This window comes from Neoarius graeffei, chromosome 8, assembly GCF_027579695.1.
Source record: "Neoarius graeffei isolate fNeoGra1 chromosome 8, fNeoGra1.pri, whole genome shotgun sequence".
NCBI classification, from domain to species: domain Eukaryota; kingdom Metazoa; phylum Chordata; class Actinopteri; order Siluriformes; family Ariidae; genus Neoarius; species Neoarius graeffei.
In genome coordinates this window covers 64372691-64382294 of record NC_083576.1, presented here as the reverse complement: position 1 = coordinate 64382294, position 9604 = coordinate 64372691, and positions in this window count along the sequence as shown.

The window sequence follows — 9604 nt, the reverse complement described above, 5'->3', positions numbered from 1 at the left end:
TAAGTGACAGTTGGACCTCTGACTGTTGCAAAACTCTGACACAGGAGACTTCTCCTCATAACAGCATGTTAATAATTAAACATTTTAAATCCATTTATGTGGAGACCTCCACCATACAAGTCCGAGTGTAAGTTGTTACTGTAGAAACAATAACGTTTTAGAATAACAGAGCTGCTGTAATAGAAAATGAATCATCACCTTCTGAACAATCTGAACCAGGAATGCAGCAGCACTGTGGTATATGTTAAGACATGGGGGGGAGAGCTCTCTAGAACATTTAGTTCCAAATAACTGGGAAAGTGTAGGGACTGTAAACTAACCTGGGGAAACAGAACACCTGAAGCCGTTCCCATTCAAGGAATGCTTCTAGACAACCTTTTCTGTCTAAGCTGAGAGCAATTTTCTGTGAACAGGACTGTTTTGTCTGTCACAGTGCCAGGAATTGCTTGAGCTCTTTATTGTTAAACACTGTGATGTGTGTTTTCTGACACACCAAATAGTAGACCAAAAATTTTATCAAAATAGAAATATATTTTTCAGCACTCCTCAAGGCATGTATTGTTGCCGTGATTGTGTTTGGCTGATTGAGCTGGACTGCAGAAGATGAAATATGAAACTTCACGGGGTTAAGCCTGTTGCTAAAACTTCAGAGAAATGGTGTCAGCCAAGCCTTCACAACACAATCACTTCTGCCCAATCACTTCTACAAGAACTGCTTTGTCATTTAACTTCACACAACTGATCATTTGAAAGTTCATGCTCCAAAAATCTTGCTGAATAATTGATATGACTGAAAATTAAACTAGTCCCATGAGAAAGATAAACCTGTGAATTAGAAGAATTTTGTTTTGAACACCATGCTGAATCAGTGAAACTGCTATTGCAAACTGAAATACACAATATTTACTCTAATATTTAATCAGATTAGTGTATGGGAAGGCAAAATCTCTTCCTCAACAAAATACAAAGACCTTTCCACACGCGTACTGTGCAGCAAACTGAATAGGATGTAATTATTGGATGTGAGTTTGAATCTCATTCACCAAAACCCCCATTAGGATAAAACCAAAGCGCATAGAGACTGAATTCCATAATCTGTATTTTATCCTCACTTGCTCTCCATGATCCTGTCTTACTATCCACCAACGAGCTCCTCGGGAGTGTTGTTCATTCTTGCAGGACTTAAGCCCGTAATTAAAGATGTGTTCCAACAAGGAGGAGGAGAAAGAGCATGTAAGCTTAAAGTTCAGGCTCAAGAAGGTGTACATTCTTTCTTTCTTTTTCTACAAATCATTTTGTGGGTGATTCCATTGTCAGGGTGCCATTTGGTCCCACTGATATTATATTTACAATGTTTTTTAAAGATAAGGTAAAAGACAGCTTATGTATGCGCATCCACCGATGTGCATGTTCAAAAATCTATTATGAAGTGTGAATTCTTTTAACATTTCACGCTTGAAACATTCATTTCCACAAGTCATCCATTATAAGTTATGCAAAATATGCATTTTAGTTTGTCTGACAACGTTCATTCAAACTTATTACCTGGGAACCCTAGGAACACATTCATCAATATAAATTATTCTATCCACATTCCTTGGATATGAGCAATCACACACTCTGATTGGCTACTCTACTACTAGGCTATCAGCTCATATACCATGAGTAGAGAAAAACAAAATGGCGGCGTGTGTTGCTGAACCAAACGAGGACAAAATAAAAACTCTACTCGAAAACAAAACCCCAAAAAATAAAAAAGCAACAAAATATGGAATAAAAGTATTTGATGGTAAGAATGTGTCTTTTTTTTTATTTTTCAAGGATTCTTATTATAGCATTTTTCACAAATTGTTGCTGTCATTTCGCTGGTTTGTTTACATTCTAAGCGATAATGATTTTGTTAGACGTTTTGTATAAAGTTTTTATTTATTGAATTTGCAAAAAATAAAAATAGAAATGCTCTGTTTCTTAAAATCCAGTGAATGTGGACAGAATAAAACAGTTGTTCCACTCAATCTCGTCATACATGGCTTATAGCCTACTTGGTGCTATGCACCTCATCGGCTATCAGCTCATGTACGGCTCAATTTCATGGAATAACTTTTAAATATCTGGAATATTCCACAAGTCACATTTGTTTGTTTTTTTGTATCATCTGAATTTTGTGGAAAACTATCCCTGTGTCCAAAATCACTCACTCGTTCACTACTCCCTATATAGGGAATTACTATAGGACTATATAGTGAGCTCATTGGTAAAATGAAAAATACGCTTTCGTACACTACTCCATCACGCTGGTATTTATGTCATTACTGTCGCAAAATTAAAATGTGCCAGATCAGTTGGCTGGTGGGTTTTCAAAATAATAAATACATGCATGTATTTTTGTGATAAATCCATATTATACTGAGCGTATTTCCCACATTAATCAGTACAAAGTACCTGCATCTTTCAGTTTTTTTAAAATCAAGGCTGAATACTTTCTTCTTTGACGCTGCCTTTTATTAAATCAAATTTGAGACCTTTAATTTGATTTCTTTCAGCACGACCGCAATGCTTGATGGGATATATTGCTTTGGTTAGTGACCATCGTTGTACACTACTTTTCATGATGCGTTGTGGGATACTTTGAGTGCACTATATAGGGTGTAAATAATCCTGACTAAGGTTTTGGACAGCACTACAAAATGGCGTCCCCACTATATAGTGCCCTAAATAGTGAGTAGGGAGCGATTTCAGACACAGGGCATGAGAAAAATAAATGTCAGTTCTCTCATTCTCTTTTTTCTTTATTTTCAGGAATATTGTGATATTGATTCATGAGGTTATTTTGAAAGTGCATCCCTGTTACTCACATTATAGATTGAATGTAAATGAATTTACAATAATTAAATTATTGGAATGCACTCAATGTCCTTATGCCATTATGCTATTTAACTACATTTCGTCCATTTGCTATCATTCGGTTCCTTTTAAACGCACCTGCCAGAACTCATATTGGCGCTCATGAATTGGAATCAGCTCGTATGTTGCTTGTCGAATTGCATGTTAACCGACTCAAATTAAATCCTGTTCATAATATTGTCGATGGTAAAGCTCCAAATTATTTCTCGGCTCACTTTCAACCTACACATACTCGCCATTCAATCGGAACAAGATCCAGTAGCACATCTCTCCAGATACCCTCAGTGAAGTGCCATGCTAAATCTTCTTTCTGTTACACCAGTATCTTGTTATGGAATAGCCTACCTGGTCATATACAGAGCCTCAGGTATAAACCCCAGTTTAAGTCTCATGTTAAAGAATTTTTATTTTATTGATCTCAGAAGTCTTCAGCTTTTATTCAGAATTAACCAGGCTTGTAGTACTCGAGTCCAGGACTCGGACTCAAGTCTGACTCCTGCCCTAATTTTAAGGACTCATGACTTGACTTGGACTTGAGCACTGATGACTCGGACTTGGACTCGGACCCGTGCATTAATTGCATTCGGACTCATAAATTGGAGATGAGGACTCAGATTTTTTCTTTATTTTTTGTAACATGCCATAATAATTTGGCATAAGATATTTATATCTACATTAATTTTTGTACTAATTTTGTGCAAGAGTGTCACACTTGTGCGCCTTGGCGTGCGCATCAGATAGACTCTCGGGCGCGCTCCGAGCAGCGCGTGCGCCAAGCAGACTCTCGCACATGAGCTGTAAATGACTCACACCTGCACAGGATTAAGGCACAATCAGCACACCTATATAAAAACTGTGAAAACGCACTTACTTTGTGAAGTATTGAGTTGTGTTGCTGACACGTTACTGAGCCTTATTTTCTTGTTTGGTTTCCTGATCCCTGATTTCCTGTTTCTCGTCTTTGATTCTGCCGAGTCTACGATAGCCTGTTTGTGCCTCGCTCGACCTATTGCCTGTTTCACTGTTTTATGATTTTGCTTGCCGTTCTGGATTGTTTACCATCTTCACTTCTATTAATAAACACACCTTCTGCACTTACATCTGTCTCCCAACCATCTCTGACAGAATACTTCGCACTCCCTGATAAAGAGAAGCACATTCACCTGTTCATACGTCATGTTCAGGAACAAACTAATGTTAATGGTGCTAAAACAGCTACTGTCAAATGGTGCGGTTGGAGTCTTGTTCTTGGATTCAACTCGACTCAATAGTGGACTCAACTTGGACTCGACTCGGATCAATAGTGGACTCGACTCGAAATTTTTGTTAATGACTTGGACTTGACTCGGACTTGAACACTGGGGACTTGAGACTGGACTCAAACTCAATGTTTAGTGACTTGACTACAACACTGGTATTAAACATTTATTTATTGTTACTGTATGCTCTAACTTTTATTCCCATGTTGATCATGTAATTCCTTTTGGACCACAATGGAAATAAGTGCTTGCACTTTATTGCGTTATCCATTTATTATTATGTTATTGTATCATTTTTATACAATGTCATATTAATAATGAATAAATCAATTCAATTCCAAATTGCTAATTAAAAAAAAAGACTTAACCTTGGGTGGCACGGTGGTGTAGTGGTTAGCGCTGTTGCCTCACAGCAAGAAGGTCCGGGTTCGAGCCCCGTGGCCGGCGAGGGCCTTTCTGTGTGGAGTTTGCATGTTGTCCACGTGGGTTTCCTCCGAGTGCTCCGGTTTCCCCCACAGTCCAAAGACATGCAGGTTAGGTTAACTGGTGACTCTAAATTGAGCGTAGGTGTGAATGTGAGTGTGAATGGTTGTCTGTGTCTATGTGTCAGCCCTGTGATGACCTGGCAACTTGTCCAGGGTGTACCCCGCCTTTCACCCGTAGTTAGCTGGGATAGGCTCCAGCTTGCCTGCGACCCTGTAGAACAGGATAAAGCGGCTAGAGATAATGAGATGAGATGAGACTCAACCCTGTTACTTTAAAACCCTTTTCGGAGAAAATGCAGCCACTGACAGAAAATAAACTTTTAATTAAATGTTTTAGATTCAGTGTTGAATAAACTTTCATTTCAAGACTTGCAAGGGCTCCATGGAACCTCAAACATGATCACTCTTGCCATCACAAACCTGGAAGCACTGTCTTTTTACTATATCCACGTCATTCAGTTGAGCAGTGTGCATGCTGTTTGTTTCATGTCCATCAGCTTGACATGTGAACCCCAACCATGTTTTCATTTTCCCGTAATTCAACACTCCATTAGTGAGAGAAACACACTGGGGAAGGGCAGGACAGAGCATTCAGCCTGACGTGACAACACTATCACCTGCTCCTGGCTTGGGCAAGCCAAAAGGAGTGGGAGGCTCCTCTGTACTGGGTGTAGGCCAGCATGAGGGCGAAAGAGGGAACAGGAGGAGGAGGGAGAGAAGGAAAGGCAGATGGAGGAAGGTAGGGGGAGAGGGGACGGGATTCGGCCCAACACAGCATGCACAGGAAACACAATCAAACTCCCAGCAGACCTGCTGGGCATAACACACACTACAGCCTGCTCTCTTACACACACACACACACACACACACACACACACACACACACACACACACACACACACACACACATTTTCTTCTCTTTCTTCCCTATATGTTTTGCTTACAGATCATCAGGATTGCATTTTTAGCTTATGGAAATATTGCCATCTGCTTCTCAATGAACATGTTGCTGATCCCCAGAGAAACTCTCAGGACTCCAAAGTCATGTAATCAATGAGTGGACCAACTGGATAAACAGTAAAATGATTTACTGAAAGACTTAATAGCTTTGCTACATTTGGAAGGAAGCTGACAAATTAAAGGAAAAAATAACACAAAGTGACTTAGTAAGGTGTCTGGCCACTATGAGCTGCCAGAAAAGCTTCGATTTGCATTGGCATTGATTTTACTCTGGAACAGTCTCTGGATCTATACTGAAGACATGAACACATTTCAGCACCTCAGCTGGTGTTCTGATGGAGTGTTGTCTCACACATCACTCCAAAATCTTCCATAGGTGTTCATTAGATTGAGCTCCGGTGACTGTGAAAGCCGTAACATATGATTTACAACATCTTCTTCCTTGTCAAACAACTCCATTATGTTATGTAGTACTGACTAATACTATATTACCATGAATTATATAAAGACAAAGCACATATACCAGAGCACAATGAGTACCTTTATCCAAAACAATTCCTCTTTAAAGCTGTGGATTAAAATAAAACTGTGAGCTGGTGCAAAGGTGTGTTTTATGGGTTCATGCTTCCTTTTTGTATAGCCCCCAATGTTTGTTGGCATTGTTGAAAACTGGTTTAGGCAGGAATTTCTACTTTCTAGATTTGCATAACATGTTGATAAGTCAACGTATTTCACTGTTGATAATTATTGATTCAAATTCTCAAGAAAGTTTTCCTGTCTCACCAAAGATTAAAATCTGTTTTTGCCTCTGTGTTGATGCCCTGTGCTAACAATGGGCTTCATTTTATCAGTCTTCTTCATCTACCAGAGTTGTGTGTAAATGTTTGCATCAGATAACCAAACTTGAATCTTCCGGATTGGCATAAGCCAAACTGAATTTGAACTTGATTTACGAATGTTTCAGAAAGATTGATTTTCTTCATATTCACTTGCATATGATGATCGCACGTGATGTGCAAAGGCAATTCCCAACATAACTCATTTGCATGAAGTGATGCCCATAAAAACTCCATAAAGTTTCAGGTGCACAGACAGCACGGAGTATGAAGTGAAAGATCAGAAAGATCATTCTGTCTAAAAGACAGAAGTGGAAATAATTCTGACTTACTACTCATCTCATCTCATTATCTCTAGCCGCTTTATCCTTCTGCGGGGTCGCAGGCAAGCTGGAGCCTATCCCAGCTGACTACGGGCGAAAGGCGGGGTACACCCTGGACAAGTCGCCAGGTCATCACAGGGCTGACACATAGACACAGACAACCATTCACACTCACATTCACACCTACGGTCAATTTAGAGTCACCAGTTAACCTAACCTGCATGTCTTTGGACTGTGGGGGAAACCGGAGCACCCGGAGGAAACCCACGCGGACACGGGGAGAACATGCAAACTCCACACAGAAAGGCCCTCGCCGGCCACGGGGCTCGAACCCGGACCTTCTTGCTGTGAGGCGACAGCGCTAACCACTACACCACCGTGCCGCCCCTGATTTACTATTATGCCAATAAAATATTTAATAAAATATAATAATAATCCCTCCTGTGCCAAGAAGATCTTCCGAGGCAGTCTCCTGTCCCAGTATGAACCAGGCACTAACCAGGGACGGGGGCCTTTCTATGTGGAGTTTGCATGTTCTCCCCATGTCTGCGTGGGTTTCCTCTGGGTACTCCAATTTCCCCCACAGTCCAAAGACATGTACATTAGGCTAATTGGTGACTCTAAATTGTCCATAGGTGTGAATGTGTGTGTGAATGGTTGAGAGGAGAAAACCTCTATAATAATCCAGTAGAAGGCAATGGGAAGCCACTACTGTAATGTTTCCTAGACTTTGATGGCTGAAGCCATCAGAGCAGCCACATTACTGTAGTCATATGCCAAAATGGATGGATATAGTGAGGTGGGGTTTACATTAGACCGTATCAGCGGATCATCAGATTAACATTTTAAAAAATGATTAGCGTGCACACAGCAACGCCAATACACGATTTGCGTGCACACAGCAACGCCAATACACGATTTGCGTGCACACAGCAACGCCAATACATGGATACGCTAATCACATGACTAATTCGGCACGTAAGTTGAAATGTGTCAGTGCGGCTCATCGCTTCCTCCTCAGCGGCTGCGCTCCAAATCACTCCGCCCTGAACAGCGAGTGCCCTCTGGAGGGTGCGCACTCCGGCCCTGCGCAGCTCACAGACCGCATGAGTGAAGTGCACGAGCAGTGATTCGGGACTGAGCCGCTGTGCGCAAGTCACTTACCACTTGCAAGTGGAAGGATGGCAAGCCTAAAGACAATCATAACTACACAATGGGCAGTATTTGCATCAGTATTTGCAGTATTTTCATACTTTTATACTCTTCAATGAAAGGTGATACAAGGCGGAAGTCCACGCCGTTTTTCAGCAGTCGCGTCACATGACCTACGCCAGCGAATCAGGAAGGTGGATGTCACAGTGACGTTGTCCAATGACGACGCCAGCTAGAGCTCAGCACAGCGTATCCGCGTATCTCAATGTTTACACAGCACCGGACCAGACACGATCTGGATTGAATATGTGGACCCTGGCGGATTCCCGTTTCCGGGCGTTTCCAGGTGTTTTAATGTAAACAGACAGTGCATCCGCGAAGAAAACAAGAGAGATATGGTCTAATGTAAACTTGGCCTGAGTTCGCCATTTTGTAGTGCTGTCCGAATGTATAGTGAGAATTATTACACCCTATATAGTGGACTCAAAGTATACCACAGTGCACCGTGAAAAGTAGTGTACAACCGGTAGTCACTAACCAAGCAATATATACCATCATGCATTGCAGTCGCACTGAAAGAAAAAAACAGTGTGTTGGAGTGAATGGACAGAGGAAGAAACAGATTATAAATGGACATTCAAGTACAATTAAAAATAGTAAGAGAATAGAAAAAAGCTAAAATAGAATACGACAGATAAAATACAAGAATAAAAGTTACAGTGCAAAGCGAGCAATTAATCAAAAACCTCAAATTTTATTTAATAAAAGGCAGCAGCAAAGAAGAAAGGATTCAGTCTTGATTTAAAAGAACTGAAAGATGCAGCAGACACAAAGTACTTTGTATTGATTAATGAGGGAAATACACTCAGTATAATACGTATTTAGCACAGAAATACATGCATGTATTTATTATTTTGAAAACCCACCAGAAGATTGATCTGGCACGTTTTAATTGTGCAACAGTAATGACGTAAATAACAGCGTGGCGGAGTAGTGTCCGAAAGTGTTTTTTCATTTTACTAATGAGTTCAATATATTGTCCTCTAGTCATTCCCTAGATAGTGAGTAAGGAGTAGTGAATGAGTGAGTGATTTTGGACACAGCCTGAATGATTAGTGTTATCTTTCCTAATTTATGGGTTTATGTTGGCTCACTTTTATATATATATATATATATATATATATATATATAAACTAATGCCATCCATCCATTATCTGTAGCCGCTTATCCTGTTCTACAGGGTCAGAACAGGATGACTATCTCAGCTGACTACGGGCGAAAGGCGGGGTACACCCTGAACAAGTCGCCAGGTTATCGCAGGACTGACACAGAGACAAACAACCATTCACACACACATTCACACCTACGGTCAATTTAGAGTCACCAGTTAACCTAACCTGCATGTCTTTGGACTGTGGGGGAAACCGGAGCACCCGGAGGAAACCCACGCAGACACAGGGAGAACATGCAAACTCCACACGGAAAGGCCCTCGCCGGCCACGGGGCTCGAACCCAGGACCTTCTTGCTGTGAGGCGACAGTGCTAACCACTACACCACCATGCCGACCCTAAACTAATGCCAAAACATATATAAAACTACTAGTTTTCACAAAATTTTCTTCATGGTATTCTTTGCCCCATCCCAGTGAACTAGCATTAGGATGTGTTTTTGATAGACTCAAAAG